This window comes from Mesocricetus auratus, unplaced genomic scaffold (genome assembly GCF_017639785.1).
Source record: "Mesocricetus auratus isolate SY011 unplaced genomic scaffold, BCM_Maur_2.0 Super-Scaffold_100045, whole genome shotgun sequence".
NCBI lineage: Eukaryota > Metazoa > Chordata > Mammalia > Rodentia > Cricetidae > Mesocricetus > Mesocricetus auratus.
In genome coordinates this window covers 2,246,306-2,266,258 of record NW_024429222.1, presented here as the reverse complement: position 1 = coordinate 2,266,258, position 19,953 = coordinate 2,246,306, and the positions used below count along the sequence as shown (strand labels likewise).

The window sequence follows — 19,953 nt, the reverse complement described above, 5'->3', positions numbered from 1 at the left end:
ATGCAGCACCAAGTGTGAAGTCGGACATAAGGACACAAAGAATGATGGCAATTGTGTGCAGAGCACCCCCTGCACCCAATAAGTAGGTCTCTCCTTGCTTCTGAATGCTGCGCTGAGTGCTTGCTAGTCTGTGGATGGACTGGGAGAGTGGAGATGAGCTGCTCCCCCTCCCGCTGCACATCCAGGTACTTAGGAGGAAAACAACACTACAAAAGGACACATACAAGATATAAGAGGAAGAATGGGTAACAGAGAACAAACACAAACATTGTCACAAAGAGCTCTTCTTATGATTGAAATGTGTGTGAAGAGGGAACAGAAGATTTTGAAATCCATCTGGATCAAGACAAACTTGTGATGAGCACAGAGCAGGCAGAGCTGATGCTGCCCTGACAGCATAGAGCAGAGGGAAAGCAGGCGTGTGCAGGAGCTTGGCCTGGTCCAGCCTCACCCCTTAGAGCACGTGGAACAAGCACTGGTGGTTAGAGGTGAGGCCTAAATAGCTAAGGGCAAGATGAGTGAGTACCAGACCCAAAGACATCTGGACCATCAGAGTACCGGTGCTGGCTGCCAAACCAGTAGATGGTGAATGTGTGAGGGTTTGAGGAGCCAAGAGGGAAGACACAAAAGTGTCTTAACCATTAAAATGAGTGGCAAATGCGAAGGACTCTGAAGCCGGGGGAACTGAATGACCAGGACCTAAGCACTGTAAAGTGTATACAGCATATTCTCCAGCCAGCAATGAGTGGACTTCGAATCAACTGTGCCTTCACCCCTGGGATCCTTTTAGTTAAACCCACTTCAACCCCCATAACCCTGCACTTTGACTATCTGGGAGATATTAATTCAGGCTATCTCATTATTATCTACTGGCATAACAGACAGAGTAAAGATCCCATGACAGCCGCAGCATTATCCCCAGGAACTGAAAATGTGTGTTACACAGCAAGGACAGGTGACAGTGATAGAAGGCAAATTGCTAGTCAACCTTGACATGACCTTGAAGACACTAAGTAGTGATCACAAAGGGGAAGGGGAGGGATTTCAGAGAGGTGGAATGGAGGAAGCAAAAATTGAACATTGAAGGGATCATTAGCCAGAAATGTACTCATCCTGTAGAAGCCAGAAGAAAAGGAGATTCCTCCATAACGATACACACTATCGCCTTTGCTCTTGGTTGCACACCAGAACTCTATGGCGAAACCCTATTGCCGAAGACACCACACACTTTGGTCGCAGGACAGGAAGATATAAAATTGGTACTGACCAGGAACCTCCTTCCCTGCTGGCACGTTCCACAGTACCAGGTGCTATATAGATCACTAGGGGAGATGTCATCAACAATTTTACCCAGCTACAAACCCTGTGAACTACAGTAATAACCGGAATGGCAAGATAAGTTCATGAGTACAGTGTTGTCGCAAATAGTGTGGAGTAACTGGCTGATTCCTGATTGGATAAATGTGGAAGGTGAGAACCTTCTCCTGGGAGCTGTCCTCTGACTGCTTCGACACACGCCAAGATGCTCCCTTGCACACAAATTATTTGAAAGGCTTTTTTTTTTAGACAGGGTCTCACTTGGCATGTGCTCATCTTGGCACATGCACACCCACTCTCACATATACACATACACACAGAGGGCATAAGAGTTAAATGGCACAAATCCAACAACCAGGCTGAACAGAATAAAGGAATGGCCTTCACTGATTTCAACGTATTGAATGACATGATATCTAAGAATGGATTTGTACCCCCATCATACCAGCTCTTGTGGCCATGCCACTGCACCCTAGGCAGTGGTTTTTTTCCCTCTGAGTGACTGCTTACTCCCTGAGCAGTAAACTCGTGTCAGTGGAGTGCTCAACCATATATGAGACATCTGTATCTAGGAGGCATGAAAAGACTGAAGGAGCCAAAGATGGGGAATCCAGAGAAGATGGTGCCCTAACCCACTACATTATCTTCATTTGTTGTGACAGCAACAGGAGGGTAACACAGATCGCCTCTGCGTCTCCTTGCATCTGCTCTAATCCATGAGCTGGACCTTCCGGCTCCGGTAATGATCCACCTACCTGTCTGCTTAGCTTATCCTCTGCGTGGCTTTCTCCCACAGCCTGTAACAAAGACCTGGGGCTCCCACTTCCCTGGCTTCACAGTCAAGGAAAGTGGAGCTTGTGTTGCTTCATGTAAGCCTGTAAAGAGAAGCCTTCCCGACAGCCTAGTTCTAGAGCCCCATCAGTCCCAAATAAACACACAGGAGGTTATATTAATTATGAAGCTGTTGGCCTTGTTTGTTTCTTACTGGCTAGCTCTGATTTAAGTAATTACCCCATAATTGTTAATCTAAGTATTTCTCTTACCGGAGAATAGTTCCAGGCTTCCTACCCCATGGCGTTACATCTTGACTCTCTGTGTTTTTTCCTACCCAGAGTCCTTCCGGTCTCCTAGTCCCTCCTATCTTGGTTCCCTATTGGCTCAACAGTGCTTTATTGACATAATCACAGGACTTCCCACATCATAAGCCTTCCCATCAGAGCCTCTGAGCTGGGCTGCAAATATGGAGGCGCCTGGGAGTATGGCTCCACCATGACTGCCCGACTGAAAACGAGGGACAGAGGAGTGAAGCAGTTGCCCAGTAAAGTAGAATTATTAGTAAATATTAATTCCACACGAAAAGACATTCTTCAACTAACTAATGGAAATGCTGATGGGGGCAGGGGGTGCTCCCTTGCACACAACTTATTTCACAGACCCTTCTTTTGAGATAGGGTCTTACTATGTAGCCCTGGTTGGCATGGAACTCACTATGTAGACCAGGTTAGCCTCAAACTCATAGAGAGATCCACATGTCTCTGCTTCCCAGGTGCCGGAGTCAACAGTGTGTACCACCACACCCGGATGAAGTACCTTTTTTGTTAGTCTGTCTCAGGACCCAGCAGCAGAGCAACTCTTGGTAAATACACAGGTAAGATTCTTGAGCAGCAGACTCAGGTCTTCTTTGGTTGTGCCAATGGAGAGAGTAAGCTTTCACTCGGAGGAAAATCACTGCCTATGCATAAGAGCGCTTCACTTGTACAGTTGGGCGCAAAAGCATCCTTAGACATCATACAGTTCAACACTTAGACATCGGTGAACTAGCTAGGGTCGCCCCTTGATTCTGTGGAGCCTGGTTGTTTGAATTTGTCATATCAGCTTTTGTGACTGAGACAATTTGCAACTTCCCCAGATAAATGATAAAAATCTACCTCAGTATCACACCTCAGCTGTCCACAGTGGCCTGCTCACAGCTGTGGAGCTCAGGGCAGTCCATCTGCGTTTAGGATGTCACGTCACTCACTCAAGGAAGAAACGAGTCTGAAGCAGAACCTGGGTCTCCTGGCCAAGCACATGGGACCCGACAGAAAAGCGGAGGCTCAGAGCCACATGGTCATTCCAAGCCCAGTATCTGAGACAGTAAGGTCTGGGGTTCCGCAGCAGGCAGCAACAAAAGGCTGCAGGAGGAGCTCGAGCCAATGGCGCACCTCCTTCAAGGGAAGATGAGGAATGCAAATCTGGCTAAGGGGAGGTCTGGGCCAGTCCTGGAGGGCACGTGCCCAGGCTAGATCCTTATGTGTTTTGTTGTGCTTTTCCTTTAAATCAGCCAGATGCTGTAAACAGCTTCTACTGTGCTATCCCCTTCCCCTCTCACCCCTGTCGCTCTCTGTCTGCCTCTGTCTCTCCTTTATTTCTCATCTCTATTCCTTTCTTCCCCTCCCTCCCACACCTGTTCTGCTCTCCCCTCGTCTCTCTCCACCCTTCCCCTGTCTACTGAGACTCTCTGTCCTGCTCTCCGGTGTTATACGAGGAAGGTTGTGGTACTGAGGGCTGAGATTTCTCCTTGAGCAGATGCCCAAGAGTTCCAGCTGTTTAGCATTCAGTACCTGTGCACAGCTTGTGAGTACACCACATTTTAGTGTCTGTGTGTTTAGTCAAATACTGAGAGCATATGTCTCTTCATAAACCTCCTCCAAGGACTGCTAAGAGTAATTCAGAGAACAGTCTTAAATGTACTGGAATCCACCTTTGCCCTCTAGTGGGAAGGATTCATTCCCAAGAGCTCACTGACTCTCCCCAGACCTGCTCCACCTCGACCCTCCCCCCCAGTAGCTCCTGGCCCCTAGGAAAGCTTAACAGCCTTAAGCAAAGCGGGCAGAGGTGGCGCACCAGATGCACAAGCCCAGGACCTATCCATCTCCAGCATTTAATGACTACACTTCCAAGGATGAAGGGAAACGTGCCACCCGGCACTGAGAAAAACAGACACTAAAATTTAAGTGTGGAGTAAAGCTTGTTTATGGACCTTGCTGAAGAAAAGTCACTGAGGACTGCATCAAGAGAGGCACGCTGCTGTTCCTTGGGACTTTTCCGCAGGTTTGGGAAGCCACCAAGGCTTTGCCTAGGTTGCTTGTTGCCTTTACAAGCAGAAGATTGTTTCAGTCAAGGTTTATTTACAGGAAGCAGATCATTTAACAAGCCAAGAAAGAGTAACAATGCAAATGAAGTCAACAGAACACTCTTATAAAGCCTTAGTCATGGATCTCAGAGAACAGTGTAGTCAGACTTCCAGAACGATGTGTGCCAATGTTGTTCAAGTGTCACTACAGAGTGGCTGCTATCTTCTGAGCTCTTTTCATATCTTGTTTCATTTATGACTTGGAACAGGCTTCAGAGTCCCTATGAGCTTCCCTGCTTTCCAGATAAGGAACTTGAGATTTGGAAATAAAAAGTCACTTCTCAGGAGCAGCTAGATGGCTCAGAGGTTAAAGGCTCTGGCCGCCAAGCCCGATGACCTGCGTTTGATCCCCAGGTCCCACGCAGTAGAAAGACAGAACCAATTTCCCCAAGTTGTCCTCTGATTACCACGTGTGCACTATGTTATGTGCGTGCATGTGCGGGTGTGTGTGCGCACACAATGAATAAATTCATGTAATTTGTTAAGGAACTTCTCCATGGCACCATCATGGCAAGTGCTGAGTCACAACTCGGATGCCATTTTTCGTATTTCAGAACTGTGTTCCTTCTCTGACTCCTTTGCTTTCCCAGCTGTGCTAGATGGACTTTCCTGGATGTTTCAAAGGGTCACTGAGGAGGATACCATGGAGAATGGCCTGTGAGGAGGATATGGACCCTCTATAAGCATCTTTCCATTGCAGACACACAGACTGTCAACTGTTGACCACAGAGGTACAGCCCCCGCTCTGCATTGTGGACCAGTCTCCTGATCCAACAAGGAGTCAGCTACAACTAACACATTTATCCAACTTGGAACAAAGCACTTTTTTTGTTGTTGTTTTGGTTTGGTTTGGTTTGGTTTGGTTTTTTGAGACAGCATTTCTCTGTGTAGCCCTGGTAGTCCTGGAAATCGCTCTGTAGATAAGGCTGACCTCAAGCTCACGGAGATCTGCCTTCCTCTGCCTCCCGAGAGCTGGGATTAAAGGTGTGTGCCACCACCGCCCGGCTAACAAAGTGGTTTTACAACTCAGCTTCAGCATTTGTCTGTCTCAGATGATTGTTAATCTCTTATTCTCTCTGGAAAATAATAAATAGTTATGGAATAACATATGCTCCAAGTATCAAAAAGTGTTTCTTTTGCTACCTATTTATTTTGTTCAACAGTCTCGTGGCCTGCGTGTTAGTGTGTTCATAGAATAACAAGCTTTGTCGGCATGTCAACTCATTCTTCAAAAAGAGTTGTAGAATGTCAGCTGCATACAAGAAAATGATCCAGGCTATATCCCAACTTCCAGGTGTGAAACAGTAGACACTGCAGATGTATATCATTATTGCTTCTTCATATCATTATTGCTTCTGGATAATAATTCCTTCCTCTCCCTAAAATTTATCGACTTGTTGGAAAATAATTAAATAACATTTGAAAATGGAAATGTGTTCAAAGATTGGAAGACTCGAACTTGTTAATAAGTCAGTTCTCTGGAAGGTGGACTCTACTATGTGGCAGTTAGGCTGAGAGTGGGGCTGCAGAGATTGCTCAGTGGTTAAGAGCACCAATTGCTCTTACAGAGGTGTTCCAGAACCCACATGTGGGTTCATAGTCATCTGTAACTCGGGTTCCAGGGGATCTGATGCCCCCTTCTGTCCTCCAAGGGCAGCAGGCATGCACATACACATACATACACGCTGGTAGAACACTCATTACATAAAATGTTTCACAAATTAAAAGACTGAAGGTACAGCTGCTGGCTCAGGGTTGCTGAGGTGAGGACAGACACACATCCATCAATGGAGTAGAGTTCTAGAGAGATCCTTATATGGTTAGTGACAAAAAAATAATTCAATAGAAAAAGGTTTGTCTTAACAAAAACTGGTGCAAGACTCCAAGAGAACTAAATGAACCTCAACCCACACCTTGCAGTGTATTTGAAAATTTCAAATTGGATCACAGATAGAAGCATAACACCTTAACTTCCAGAAGAAAATACTAAAGTCTTTAGGTTGTTGGGCCAGGTAAACATTTCATATATATATATATAACACCACAGTTCATGAATAATTTGACAAATTGAACTACAACAAAATATAAATCTCTGTTCCTCCAAAGACACTGATAATAAAATGCAACCACATGACTCATACACAGAGAAAATATCAGGTGTATCAGGTTAAGGACTTTTATTCAGAATACAGAAAGAAAACTTGCAATTCAATAAAAAAATTTAAAACCTTTAAGTCTTTTGAAAAGCAAAAAGGAGGGTAATTTGAATGATTGCTGGTGAGGATGCAGAAAAAATAACCTATGCCTGTAGGTTTGCATCGGCTCAACCATTATGGATAACAATATAGAGGGTCCTCAGAAAACTGCTATAAGCTAGACATATTGGTGCACAGCTTTAATCCCAGCACTTGGGAGGCAGAGGTAGGTGATCTCTGTGAGTTCAAAGCCAGCCTGGTCTACAAAGAAAGCTCCATATTAGAACAACCACATGATTCAGCTGTCCGACTTTTGTGTGTATGACCAAGGCAATAAAAGCAATGTGTGCTCAGGAGCTGCCTGAGTGCCCAAAGTTGCTGTGCTATTATTCATGGTGATACAGTATAGAAAAGTTGAGATGCCCAACAACAAATGACTGGCTAAAGAAAATGTGATATAAACATACAATGGAGCGTTGTTCAGCCGTAAAGGAGATTGGAGCCCTGCCATTTGTCAATGAATAAATAAATAAATAAAGAGTAAATAACATTAAGTGAAAGACACTGAAAGACAAGTACCCTGAGTCCTATGCGTAAGCGGAAAAATGAGGAGAGGAAAGTGGACTAGTGATAACTATTCTTGGGGCGGGTGGGAGGCAGACAAGACACATGCGTGTGCGTAAATGCTACACGGAATCCAATTTAATGGACAGCCACTACACGCTCATTAAAGTACTAAAAGAGAAAACAAAGTAACAAATAAGTAAGTAAAAAGACACACAGTGGAAGTGAAATCAAGATCACAGCCAGGTAAACAATGCATCTGCTAGAACAGCTAAGCGTGTTGGGGTACAGGAGTGTGCGCACCAGGGTTCATCCCCCAACACATTGCTTCACCCAATTAGCAACAGAATGCATGTTATCCTCAAGCTTGCATGGGAGTCTCATCAAGATGTCACATCTTAAGCCAGAGAGCTCACCTTAACAAATTTAAAGTAATAGAAACTACATAATATCTAGTCTCAGGCCACAGTAGAATAACTAGAAATTAATAACTAATTAATTAATAAACTAGAAAATAATAAAAATATTTCTGAAGAATCCCAAAACAGTAGAAAAATAAACAGCACACTCCCCAATAATAGGTCAAATTTTTCAAATTAAAATTTAAAGTATTGTAAGTAGATGAAGATAAAGCCTGTCAAAAGCCATATCATACAGAGATGCTAAGGGGTCCTGGAGCAGAGGAACCTGCCAGAACAAAAGAGAGGGAGAGAGAAATTTCTAAAAAACAGCACTGTAAATCCCAAACTCAGAAAACATAAACAACCAAAAACACAAGATAAATACTAAATAAGTAGAAAAAACATAAAAAATAAAACCAGAGCAAAGACTGGTGGAATCAAGCACTAGAAATCAAGAGATTAAGATCAATAAAATCGGGTGCTGGAGAGAGTGCTTGGGGGTTAAGGGCACTGACTGCTCTGGCAGAAGCCCCATGCTTGATTCCCAGAACCCACACAGCAACTCACAATCATCGTTAAGTCCGGTTCCAGAGGACCTGATATCCTCTTCTGACCCCTGCAGGCATCAGGTCTGCACATGGTGCATAGAGATACATACAAGCACAGCAGACACACACATAAAATAATTTCAGTCTTTTCAAATCAATAAAATCCAAAGCTGTTCTCTGTGAGCTAAATAAAGCTGAGAGGCCTCTAGCTACCCTAAGTAAGAAAGACACACACTAAGGCAAAAATTATGAATACCAGAAACAGACAAGAGAAGTTTCTAGATTCCCCGGGCATGAAAAGGATATAATTTCAGCACAGCTAGAGTGGGCATTACATCACATTATAGGCCTGAGCCTAGCCTAGACTTTATAGCAAATTCTGGGCTAGCTTAGTCTACATAGGCAGACACTTTGTCAAAAAATTAAAAAGGAATATTGATAAAGTAGATGAATCAGACCCAATACTTAAAATACTTTTGCAATATGCAAAAACCCACAAGAAGCAATAAATAATATAAATATATCTACCGTAGTACAGGTAGGGCTCGCGAGGTCCAGCCTCTATGAGAAGCTGGAGGCAGTGAACGGTTGTTGGGAGACAGGGAGCTGTACTCCTTAGTGGTGTAGTCGCTAGTAAGTTGTTCTTTCCAAAGTACACAACCCTCCATCCATGCTCACACATGTAATCTTAATTAAACTTAGTTAAGGAGAGCATGCAACCCTAATTAAATCAGGGGTTCAAAATAACAGCCACAAGCAGACAAAAATACCACGACTGTAGACAATGAAACATTAAAGATTGCCAGGGTAAGGAGTGGAAGGGATAGCTAGGTGCCTGTCATTTGAAATGTGTTCAAACCCATAGTAAGCACACACCAAGAAAAATCTCCAACACATGTCTTTAATACTGGATGGTGGCAATGAATTGATTGATGTACATCTACCAGTTGTAGCAAATGGGGAATATAGATAACGTAGGAGGAAAACACATATCTGTGTATGCATAGGGGGTGGTATTTGGAGGATCTCTGTGCTCTTGTCTTGATTTTACTTTGAACCTAAACTGATCCAAAATTAAATTCAAACAAACCTGACAGCTCAAGGTGCTTAGTAAGGATGAGAGGCAACCAGATTTCTCATACAATAGATGCAAGATGGTAGAATCATTTTAGAAAATAACTTGGCAGTTTCTTGTCAAATCAAACATTCTAACACCATACGATCCCACATATGCATGCTCCCCACACAAGCAAAATGTTAATATAAATGCTACACGTATCACTTAGGGGATTTTTTGGTTTTCGTTTCCTGGCTTAATACTATTTTTTTCTGAGGCAGACTTTATTCTTTTGCCCAAGCTGGCCTGGAACTCACTACGTAGTCCAGGCTAACTTCAAATTCATAGTAATACTCTTGCCTCAGACTCCAAGCACCAGGATTATCAGTGTAAGCCACCACATGCAGCTTAATTCCAACTTTTATTATAAACAAATGTATTTGTCATGTTGTGTTGCCATAACAACTGGGGTGGAGGAAAAGAAGACCATACAGTAGGCATCTTAAACAATAGAAATTAATTTTCTCAAAGTTTGAGAATCTGGAAGGCCCAGATCAAGGCATCATGAGATTTAATTCTTGGTGATATCTCTCCTCCTGGCTTATAGATAGTGCCTTCTTCATATTCATTTATGAGAGAGAGAGAGAGATCATAAAGTCCCTAATCCTAGCATGAGCACCCCCCTCTCATGAGTCGTCCAACTCTAATTACCTCCCCAAAGCTCCATGAATAAATACCATCACTTCGGATTCAGGACTCAACAGATTGGCTTTAATTCTGTAGCAGCAGCCACTGAGTTTCTATTAAATGCCTTTTCTCCACCAATTGAGACCTTCATGAAAATCTTCCTATTTACTCTGCCAATGTGCTAGATTAAGTTAAAGATTTCCTAATTTTAAATCTTCATTAAATTCCTGAAATAATGTCTACTTATCATAATTTATTTTGTTACATACTTATTGCTCGATCTCAGTTGTATTGCTAATAATTTATTTACAATTTCTAAATAAACACAGTTTGTGGTTAAGTTTCTAGTCATTTTCAACCTGTAAAGTTTTGCTTCTGTTCTGTGGTATGAAAGTAACAAGGATGGATTTTCATCTGATTCCATAAGCAAAAAACAGAGCCAGATATTCCTTAAAATTACACAGAATTAGCCTATAAATACAATTGAACTACAGAAAATTTTTAAGTAAGTAGATCTTTTATGACTTATTTCTATCTCTAATGGTTTTGTCTACTCAGGGGTCTCTATTTGACCTTTATTTCTGTGACATCTACTCTATGTACATTTCCAAAGTTATAAATGCTGCTCATTCTTGTGTTTTGTCTTTTTGCCCTTGGTCAGCAGCTAGTCCCCTTCTCTGGAGTAAGACTTTTCACTTACTCTATTTTAATTTAATCAAATTTTCCACATTTTCTCTGATTTTTGCTCGTATCTTCATCGATTGCTTTCTATTTGTTTTGGTTACTTCTGCTGTTCCTCTTCTTGATAAATACATTTCATTTGATGCTTACCTTCTACAAATGTGATGAGGATTAACTACTTGTTTCTGGTTAAATGAGTAAAGATAATTTAACAGGACTGTGCACCCACAATGTGACTAAGAAGCAGTAAGATGCTCTCGTTGCCTGCTTAGAAGTAAATATGACCTGGTGTTAAAGGCTGTTTGTAAATGTGTGTTTCTCTATTTTCTGTGTGTATCTATATGACTGTGACCAATGTACAATATTGTTTCATTTGATCTAAATTTACTATAAATGAGGTGCAGTCATTGGGATGGTAGGAGATTCTAGCTCCTATATCCTTGCAGAAACAGCAATCTGAAGGACCATTCAGACATAAGAACAGTTATAGAACCTCAGTTGAGAGTTTAGACCTGGTGCAGTACAGAAACCAAAACAATGATTGAAAGAGGGTACAGGGAGAGTTTCACATTACCCACCCTGCCCACTCCATAACAGGGATGCAGCATAGGAAGAAATAACCCTCCATATGAAGATGACATGAAAGCAAGTACTTTTTTTTTTGTTATGGTTTTTCGAGACAGGGTTTCTCTGTATTGTTTTGGAGGCTGTCCTGGAACTCGCTCTGTAGATCAGGCTGGCCTCAAATTCACAGAGATCTGCTTGCCTCTGCCTCCCGAGTGCTGGGATTAAAGGCGTGCACCAACAACACCCTGCCCCAAAGCAAGTCCTCAACATCAGACCAGCCCAGGCCAGAACCCACGATCTTGGGCTCCAGACCTAGATTGCAGCATTGTACCCCCATGTACAATTCCAGACTCCAAGCTCAGCCCCATAGATATAAGCTCCAGACTTGCCCTAATGGATCCAAACACCTGGTTTTGCCCTTGTAGGCCCAGGAATCAACTTTACCAGCTACCAGACACCCCAGAAAAAGACTCTAGACATAAGGTTATCTATGAATGCATCTTGCAGCCAGCACATAGTCTCTGGGTGGTTCTACAGCAGAAGGATTTTCCTTAAAACATCCAGTCTATAAAAACTGAAAAGTACTCATATTTCTTCAAATATGTAGAGACACAAAGTTACAAGGATCTCTCTCTCTCTCTCTCTCTCTCACACACACACACACACACACACACACACACACACACACGCATCAAGAAAGCATCACCATGAGGTCTGAGCCAGCAGAGGATGGAGATGCTCCCCCACTGGTCCTCTTGGCCTGTAGAGAGGTGGTGGGGCACAATCAGCCAGGAGCACCATCACACTGAGTGCACCACCTGTGGTTTCTAGACCCCGAAATACAAAAGAAAAGCAACAGCTCTGTGCCATGCCCTGTAGCTGGTACAGGCAGGACTCAGCAAGTGCCACCTGAGATTCAACCAGGAGCCCTGGCACTGGACAGTTGGGCACAATTATGGTGAGCGATTACAGAGTGGGGAAATGGAAGAGAGAGGGGGACCAGAACACTTCATGGGCTGGGGGGAGAGGGAGATTTGAAGAGGTGAGGGTAGTAAAAATCAGGTTGGCGTGAATGGCCAGCTAGCCACCCAAGTCCAAAGTGATGTCTGGTCCTTCAAGACCCTGAAGCAGCCAAGGTGCTGCCTGTGTTGATGTCTGTGGCTCCCGTCATCACTGAGGGCTGTGCAGAGGCCTGAGGTCTGGGCCAACACCTGGAGCCATGTTTGTATCTAAGGGCCATGCTGCCAACAAGACCATGCTGATCTGAGTGGTCTGTGCTGCCGCCTGGGGCCATGGTGACATCCAGACCCAGGTTGTTGCTAAGGTACATGACCCTACTGCAGCCAGGGTCTGTATTGATATATGTGGCCCATGTTGCCACCAAAGGCCACGTGGGTGCCACCTAGACCACACAGGTTGCAGTCTAGGCCGAAACTTGAAACTACGTTGGTGTCCAAGGGCTGTGCTGCCACCAGGGCCAAGCCAATTTGAATGGCTAATACTGTCATCTGGAGCCATGGCATCACCTAGGCCAGGGCTGTTGCCAAGGGCCAGGTCTGAGTCCATGGTCCTACTGCAGTCAGGGTCTGAGTTAATGTCTGCGGCTCCTGATACCATCAAAGGCCATGCTGGTGCCAGGGATCTGGGCCATGTTGGTATCTGAGGACCATGCTGCCAATCCAAGTGGCCTGCACTGCCACCTGGGACCATGGTGACATCTGAGCCTGGGCTGCTGCCTAGGACGATATCTGGGTCCATAGTCCTTTTGCAGCCTGGGTCTATATTAATGCTCAGGACCCATGTTGCCACCAAAAACCACACAGATGCCTGGGGTCTAGGCTGCAACCTGTGGCCATGAGGGTGCCTGAGTGCTGTGCCACCACTAGGGCCATGTTGACCTGAAGGACCTGTGCTGTCACCAGGGCCATGGTGTCATCTAGGCCAGGGATGCTGCCAAGGGCCATATCTGGGTCCATGGACCTATAACAGCCAGCGTCTGAGTTGATACCTCTGACTCTTGTTACCACCAAGGGCCATGAGGATGACAGGGATCTGGTCACCCAACTGAGACCATGTTAGTGTCTGAGGACCATTCTGATGCTGGGGCCATACTGATCTGGGTGGCCTGTGCTGCCACTGGGGCCATGGTGATGACTAGGCTGGAGCTGCTGCCAAGAGCCATATCTGGACCCCTGGTCCTACTGCAGCTGGAATCTGTGATGATGTCCGTGGCCAGTGTCAGCACAGGGTGGTCATTGGAACCATGTTTTGCTAAGCCAGCCCCACCCTTCGATGGCCCTGGGATAGCCAATCCTGCACGTCACTGTACACTGCAGTAGGGGATCTGGCCCCCACACTCAGGAAAGATGGCCCCATCCCTCATCATAAGCATGAAACCCACCTGGGCAGCATACTAGAGCTGACTCTGAGGTCAGGGACAGGTGAGCAAACCTTGAGGCTATGAGGGCAAAAGCTCTGACCACATCCTCGCCTGCCACGTGGTACCATAGATGAGAGAAAGATGCCTCCCATTACCCATTACCACCTGCAGCAGGTGAGAGCGCTAACCCCAGGGTCATGAGAATGGCAGAGCTAGCCCTGACCCTCACCAGCAGCAGCACACAGGATACTGGTCCTCCTGCATCCTGCCTGGGCAGCACACTAGAGCTCGCTTTGTTATTGGGGTGCAGGTGAGAGCAGGAGAGCTGACCCTGCCCCCCTCCTTGTATGTCCCCTACAGCAATCAGGAGAGAGGGCCCTGTACCTCACCTGAGCAAAACAATAGAGCTGGCCCCTGGTGGTATAAGTGCAGGTAGCCCAGATGTGAGGACCTGTGAACCAGCCCTTCTTCTTGGTGTAGACTGTGTTGGGTGAGCTAGCCAAGGCAGTGCTGGAGGGCTCACCCAGGAAGTGATGATAAGGGAAAGCTGGTGGGCTGACCAACCCAGTGACCACCCAGGCCCAGAACCAGGGCTATGAGTTAGCCCACCCCAACATTCACCTCATCTATGAACTGTTGGAGCATGTAAAGGGAACAAACCTACAGATCCAAAATTGCAAGATCTCCATGACACAGGACAACAACAGGCTATCCAAGAGGAGTCCCAGTAGTATAGCAGAAGCCAGAGACCTTGAGCCAGACCAATGACTCATGGCAGTGAACACTTGCAAGTAAAGATGAATGGACTAAATGGTAAACTGTGTGACTCGATGGGCCAAACTATAGCTTCCGCTATGAGATTCTTCTTTCTGTTTATTGTTTGTTTGTTTGGTTGGTTGGTTGGTTTGGTTGTTTGGTTTTTGGGTTTTCTTTTAAAAATTGTTGGGGGTGGGGGAAGTTGCAAGGGCAGAGGGTGAATGCAAGGGGACAAGGAGCTAAGCAGAGTCAGAATGCATGATATGAAATCCACAAAGAATCAATTAAAGTTAAAAGAATTAAAACAAAAAAAAAGAATTTCATGCAATATATTTTAAGCATCTTTACCTCCAAATTATGCCCTCACTACCCTCTCCAATCGTCATTTGTTCCTCCTCATTGTTGAGTAACATTTGATTCCATGAATATACCACAATTTGTGGGAGAAAAAAGAAAGCATCACCTCTAAATGGGTGAAATAAATACAAGAACCAATAACTGATACCAGACAGAAATTTATGAGCTTCCCACAAAAAAAATACAAAATAATTGTCTTCTAAAAAAATTCACTGGGCTACTGGAACCCATAGACAACTACATGGAATCAGAGAAACAACGCATACACCAAAAGAGAAGCTCAACAAAGGGGTATAAACCATTGAAAAGAACCCTAGAACTAAAGAATAAAATAGCTGAAATTAAAAGTTCCATATTTAGCTTCAGGAATATATTCTATCAAAGATGAGGGTCAATGACTTTGAAAACAAAACAGTCTGAAATTTCTCAGAATATAGAAAAAATGAAAATAAGTGGAAAAGAACCTACAGACATTACAGGAAACCAATAAGACAAACCAAAAATCATATTGTAGCATCCAAAGAAAGCAGAAAATACAAAGGTTGTTTAGATAAGTTATGGCAGAAAACTTCCCAGCTCCAGAAAGGGAAATGAACATACAGATCCATGAAGACAGACGATGTCAAATATTAAATATGAAGAGATCCTCACCAAGACACAGCGTAGTCCAATTCTCAAAAAAGAGAATTCTGAAAACAAGAGAAAAGTGACTTGTAACATACAAGGGGACCCTTATGAGATTTCTCAGAAGACACCTTGTAGGCCAAGAGTGAGAAATGATACATGCAAAGAAAACCACCAGTCCAGAATAATATTATCTGACAAAATTTTGTCTTTCAGGAACTGTGATGGTATTCTTGGTTGTCAACGTGACTACATCTGGAATTAACTAAAACTCAAATGATGGGGCATACCTGTGAGGACTTTTGTCTTAATTAAATCATTTGAAGTGGGAAGACCAAACCCTAGGAGTTAGAGATCAACCTTTAAGTCAGATCTTTTAAGGTGGGATGACCCGCCTCTAGTCTGGGCCACATCTTCTGCTGGCACCCTATATAAAGGACATGGAAGAAGAAAGCTTGCTCAATCTTTGCCTGCTTGTTGTCACTCTTCCTAGCAAGTCCATTCCTTCACTGGCATCAGAGCCTACTTCTTCAAGATTCCAGAGTATACTAAAGACCAGTGAGACATTCAGCCTTGTGGACTGAATAACTACCGACTTCTTGGACCTTTAGTTCAAAGCAGCCATTGTTGGATTAACTCGGCCACAGCCTTTAAACCAGTCTAGTGAACTCTTTCTATACATAGAAACTCATTCTATAAATTCTGTTCCTCTAAAAAAACCTAATACAGAAATTAATAAAGACTTTGGTAAATAAAGTCTTCACGAATTCATTATCAATCACAAAACCTGCCTTTTAAGAGATGCTAAAGAGAAGTTTTCAAGCTGAAAGCAAAAGGACAGTATAAAAATATTAGCTGGGCATGGTTTAATACCAGAACTCAGGAAGCAGAGGCAGGCAAATCTCTGTGAGTTCGAAGTCAGCATAGTCTACATAGAGGGTTCCAGGACAGCCAAAGCTACATAGTAAAACTGTCCCAAAATAAATATGAAAATATAAAACTTGTTGTAAAGAAAAACACAGGGGTGTTATTCCTTTGTGCACAGAGGTCTTGTGGCGCCCCATGAGAAGGAAAGAGCTATTGGTACAAAACACAGTATAATTTTGAAAACTCTATTCTAAAGAAGTCCTGACATCACTCAGTAACTTAAATTATTTGACAACTGCTTTAGATTCTACAATTAATCTCACCTCTGCATAAATTACGAGGATTATTAACATTTCTTGTTTTGATATCTTAGGTAATAAATGCAATTCAAAATTACAGCAGCTATGGTTGCAATGTTGATGGGAGCCTAAGTGGCTGCACAGAGATTTTTTTTGGGGGTGGGGGTTGGCAGGGTATGAGGGAGATAAGCGAGGCTGGGGCTGGGAGTAATTAAAATAGGTTACATATGTGCATGACATTTTCAAGGGACAATTTCAATTAATAACAACTTTTATAATACAAAGTCTATATGTTTCAAAGAGTAAATATGAGAAACTAAGTTGCTATTAATAGACTCACACTACACATCTTCTAAAATCAGCCTTTATTTTATTCAACATTAAGCAGCTGAAATCTAGCTGAATAAACCATCTCTATGGTGTGTTCATTTAGCTGCTGTATCGTACTAATTCACCCACTAATTTATCATTTGGTTTGGATTTTTAGTTTTATTTTTTTCAATTAGGATACAAAGTAGCGGGCTTCCTTCCTGCTCTTTTATATATTGTGGGGGGCTCTCCCTCCCTCCCCAGCCCTGTCTCCCCCTTCTGCTAGTTCCCTTTTGCCCCAGCCAGTACCCCCTCTCTCCTTTCATGTCACGTTCTCTTCCCTTCTTAAAACCTCTTTTCCCCTCTCATGCCTCTTTCTAGAGCGACGACCTGTGCCTACCCTCACTCCCACGTAACTGCATGTACATAAAAATTCAAAGCTAGGTGCTCCAAATGAAAGAGAACATGAAGCATTTGTCTTTCTGTGCCAAGGTTCATTCACAATATAATATTTTCAAATTCCATTCTTTTTCCTACCGAGTTTTTTTTAATTTGGTTTTTTGTTTTGTTTGTTTTAAGATAGGCTCTTACTGTGTAGTTCCTTGAACTTGTGGCAATCCACTGGCTTCTGCCTCCCAACTGCTGCAGCTAAAGGTATGTACCACCATGCCCACTTTTCCTGCAAAGTACTTAATTCTGTTTTTCTTTATGGCTCAATAGAATCCAATTATGTGCATTAGCATACTTTCATTATCCGCTCATTCATCTGTTGATGGAGGTATTGATGGGAAGTAGGCAAGTTCTATTTCCTTGCTGTTGTATAGATCTTCTTCAAACACCTGTCTCAAGCACTGTTCAATCCCAACTCTCTGCCTCATTCATACCCGAGATAGTGTCTCCCATCCTCTCATTTGACTGAACAATTACCAGGTGGCTGCTGCGCTGGACCCTTCAGTGCCCTCTCTCTCTGGGGACCTGCGCATCTGCTCACCTGTGATTTTCCACTTGTTATGCTCTGCCACTGGGCACCTTTCCTCTCCTTGCTACACTCCCCGGTTGACCTTGTTGCTATGGCACAGCTCACATTCATTAATGTAAACAGTCCAAGCTCTCCAAGTGATCTCACCTTGCCTCTCGGGCTGCAATCCGAGTGCTTCCAAGGGTTTTGAGAAAGTCGTGACATTGCTGATGAATGTTTTTAGAAATGCTTCCAGTGGATTAGTAGGGCCTGACTAAAGCAAGTGAAGGATCCTCAAGCCACATATGGCCCGACTGTGAAAAAAGGATCTCTACCCACTAGAAATGTCAAGACACAGAAGGCAGAGTGGTAACCCACTTAAAACTTAATTCAGCTCTCAGTTTTGACTTAGAGAAACTGAGGCAAGGTTGAATTCCTCCACTCACCCACAGCTGCTCAGGGCATGTCCTCTTAGCCATTTCACTCTGCAGCTGATTTTTCTTCACTGTGGTGGCATGGCTGAGGATGTCACGGCAGAGTCTACAGTGGAGTCTAATTGACGCGGTGTGTCTGGGCATAGAACTTTCCCTGGAACACCAGAAAGACTAATAAGAAACGGTCCCTGCCCTTGAGAAGCCCACACTCTAGCAATCTTGGCATTAATAAAACCAAGAATAAAGGCTACCACAGCTGAATGCCTGGGGTGGTCCTGAAAAACACAGAGGCTGGTGCTGAACTTGATTGGTGAGGTCAGAAGGGTGACATTCAGTCTGTGCAAAATCCGTCCTGCTTTGTTTATGCATCTACTCCAAGAGTAGAATAAGAAAATGTTCTATTTTTAACTCTATTTATTCATATCATTCCATAAATATTTACTTGAATATTTGCTGAGTTCTCTCCTCATATCAGATTCCGGGTGGCAAAAGCCAGTGGAGAATGACTAGGGGAAAAGCCACTCTGGCGGGGGGGTGGGGACACTCTAGGACAGCCTCAAAGATGATAGGCACTGTGCAAAGCAAAGCCAATAATGAAAAAAATCTAAAGGCTGGAAAATGTGATTCACATTCACATTCGACTCTGACAATTGCACACATCCTTCTCTTGCTTCCAGAGCCTGCTTTGGGAGGGAATAAATACGTCTATCATTCTTATCTGGGTGCAAATTTAAATTTCAACACATAACTCTCTGAGGTCATTGTGGTTTAATTTTTATGAAAACAATCTTTTAATATAGACAAGATATTTTCAGAGCTTTGGATGCAGCCCAATGACTGGTCCGGCACATGCAAGGTGTTGGGTTCAGCACAAGACAGGGGGGGGGCGCGGGGGAGAGACGATACCCTCATATTATAGGAAATATGGATATCTATGAAGGGAAATGAATTGTGTGATGCTGCACCTGCCCTCCCTGGACCCCACACCCACAGTTCAGTGAGCACAGATTGTCCTCCACCTCCAAGCCACCACTACAGAAGTGTGTCTCCTGGGTTGGCCCCCTCTGTGTAGGAGCAGCCAGACCATGTGTCTCACCTTGGTCCTTCGTGCCCAGGGTGTCTCTAATGTTGAAGTTGGGGCAGCCACTCACATCTGCTCTTCTCTCAGCACATGTGGCCCGGAAATGCAGCAGAGACCATCTTGACCCAGCAGGAGGCAAGGAAGATAGTGGCCTAACGCTTCTGTCTTTGGTCCTTCGGGCAGACACCCCACAGAGTGCCTCAGAACCCCATGCACAGTAAAGCAACTGTAGCAGCCAGCAGTTCAATAGCTCATCTTGGCTGGACTGCCCTCCTGAAACCCATCTCTCTGGGATGGCATTCCTGCGAGCTTCAATGACAAGCCTGTGTCTCAGCGCCTAGTTTCTGGGTAACTGGAGCTTAGACTATCAGGATCTATTATGTTATTCTTTCTTTTAAAAATCCTTCTGATGAGTTTTAAAAAAAGGTCTCAATGTTTTCCAATAATCTAAAATTCTGAAATTTGACAGGAAGCCACAGATATGACTGTCTCTTCTTTCTGGAAGCAGTCACTTCAAGTTAGTGAGTCAAAGAATTAGTACTGATGTCAAATATGTGTGTTTCCTCTTCAGAAATTGTTTCCTGCAAAAGCTTTTTTTTGTTTGTTTTTGGTTGTTGTTGTTTCAGAGGGTTTTTTTTGTTTTTTTGTTTTTTGTTTTTTGTTTTATTTTTTTGAGACAGGGTTTCTCTGTATAAT

At 43.8% G+C, this 19,953-nt stretch overlaps 2 long non-coding RNA genes across 2 annotated transcripts in view; both read right to left on the bottom strand.

The window, feature by feature from the left end:
• The window catches only part of LOC110342642, a 74,813-nt gene extending 72,408 nt beyond the window's left edge, over positions 1 to 2,405 (bottom strand). The window contains exon 1 of the long non-coding RNA XR_002384768.2: positions 2,361 to 2,405. This is a non-coding gene — a long non-coding RNA (uncharacterized LOC110342642). The remainder of the gene's footprint in view (positions 1 to 2,360) is intronic.
• A 3,013-nt stretch (positions 2,406 to 5,418) lies between these two features.
• Positions 5,419 to 19,416, bottom strand: LOC110342635. Its single transcript, XR_002384762.2, has 3 exons — positions 19,273 to 19,416; positions 18,189 to 18,330; positions 5,419 to 5,568 (listed from the first exon to the last, which is right to left on the bottom strand). It is a non-coding gene; the product is annotated as an uncharacterized LOC110342635 (long non-coding RNA).
• Positions 19,417 to 19,953: the final 537 nt, after the last annotated feature.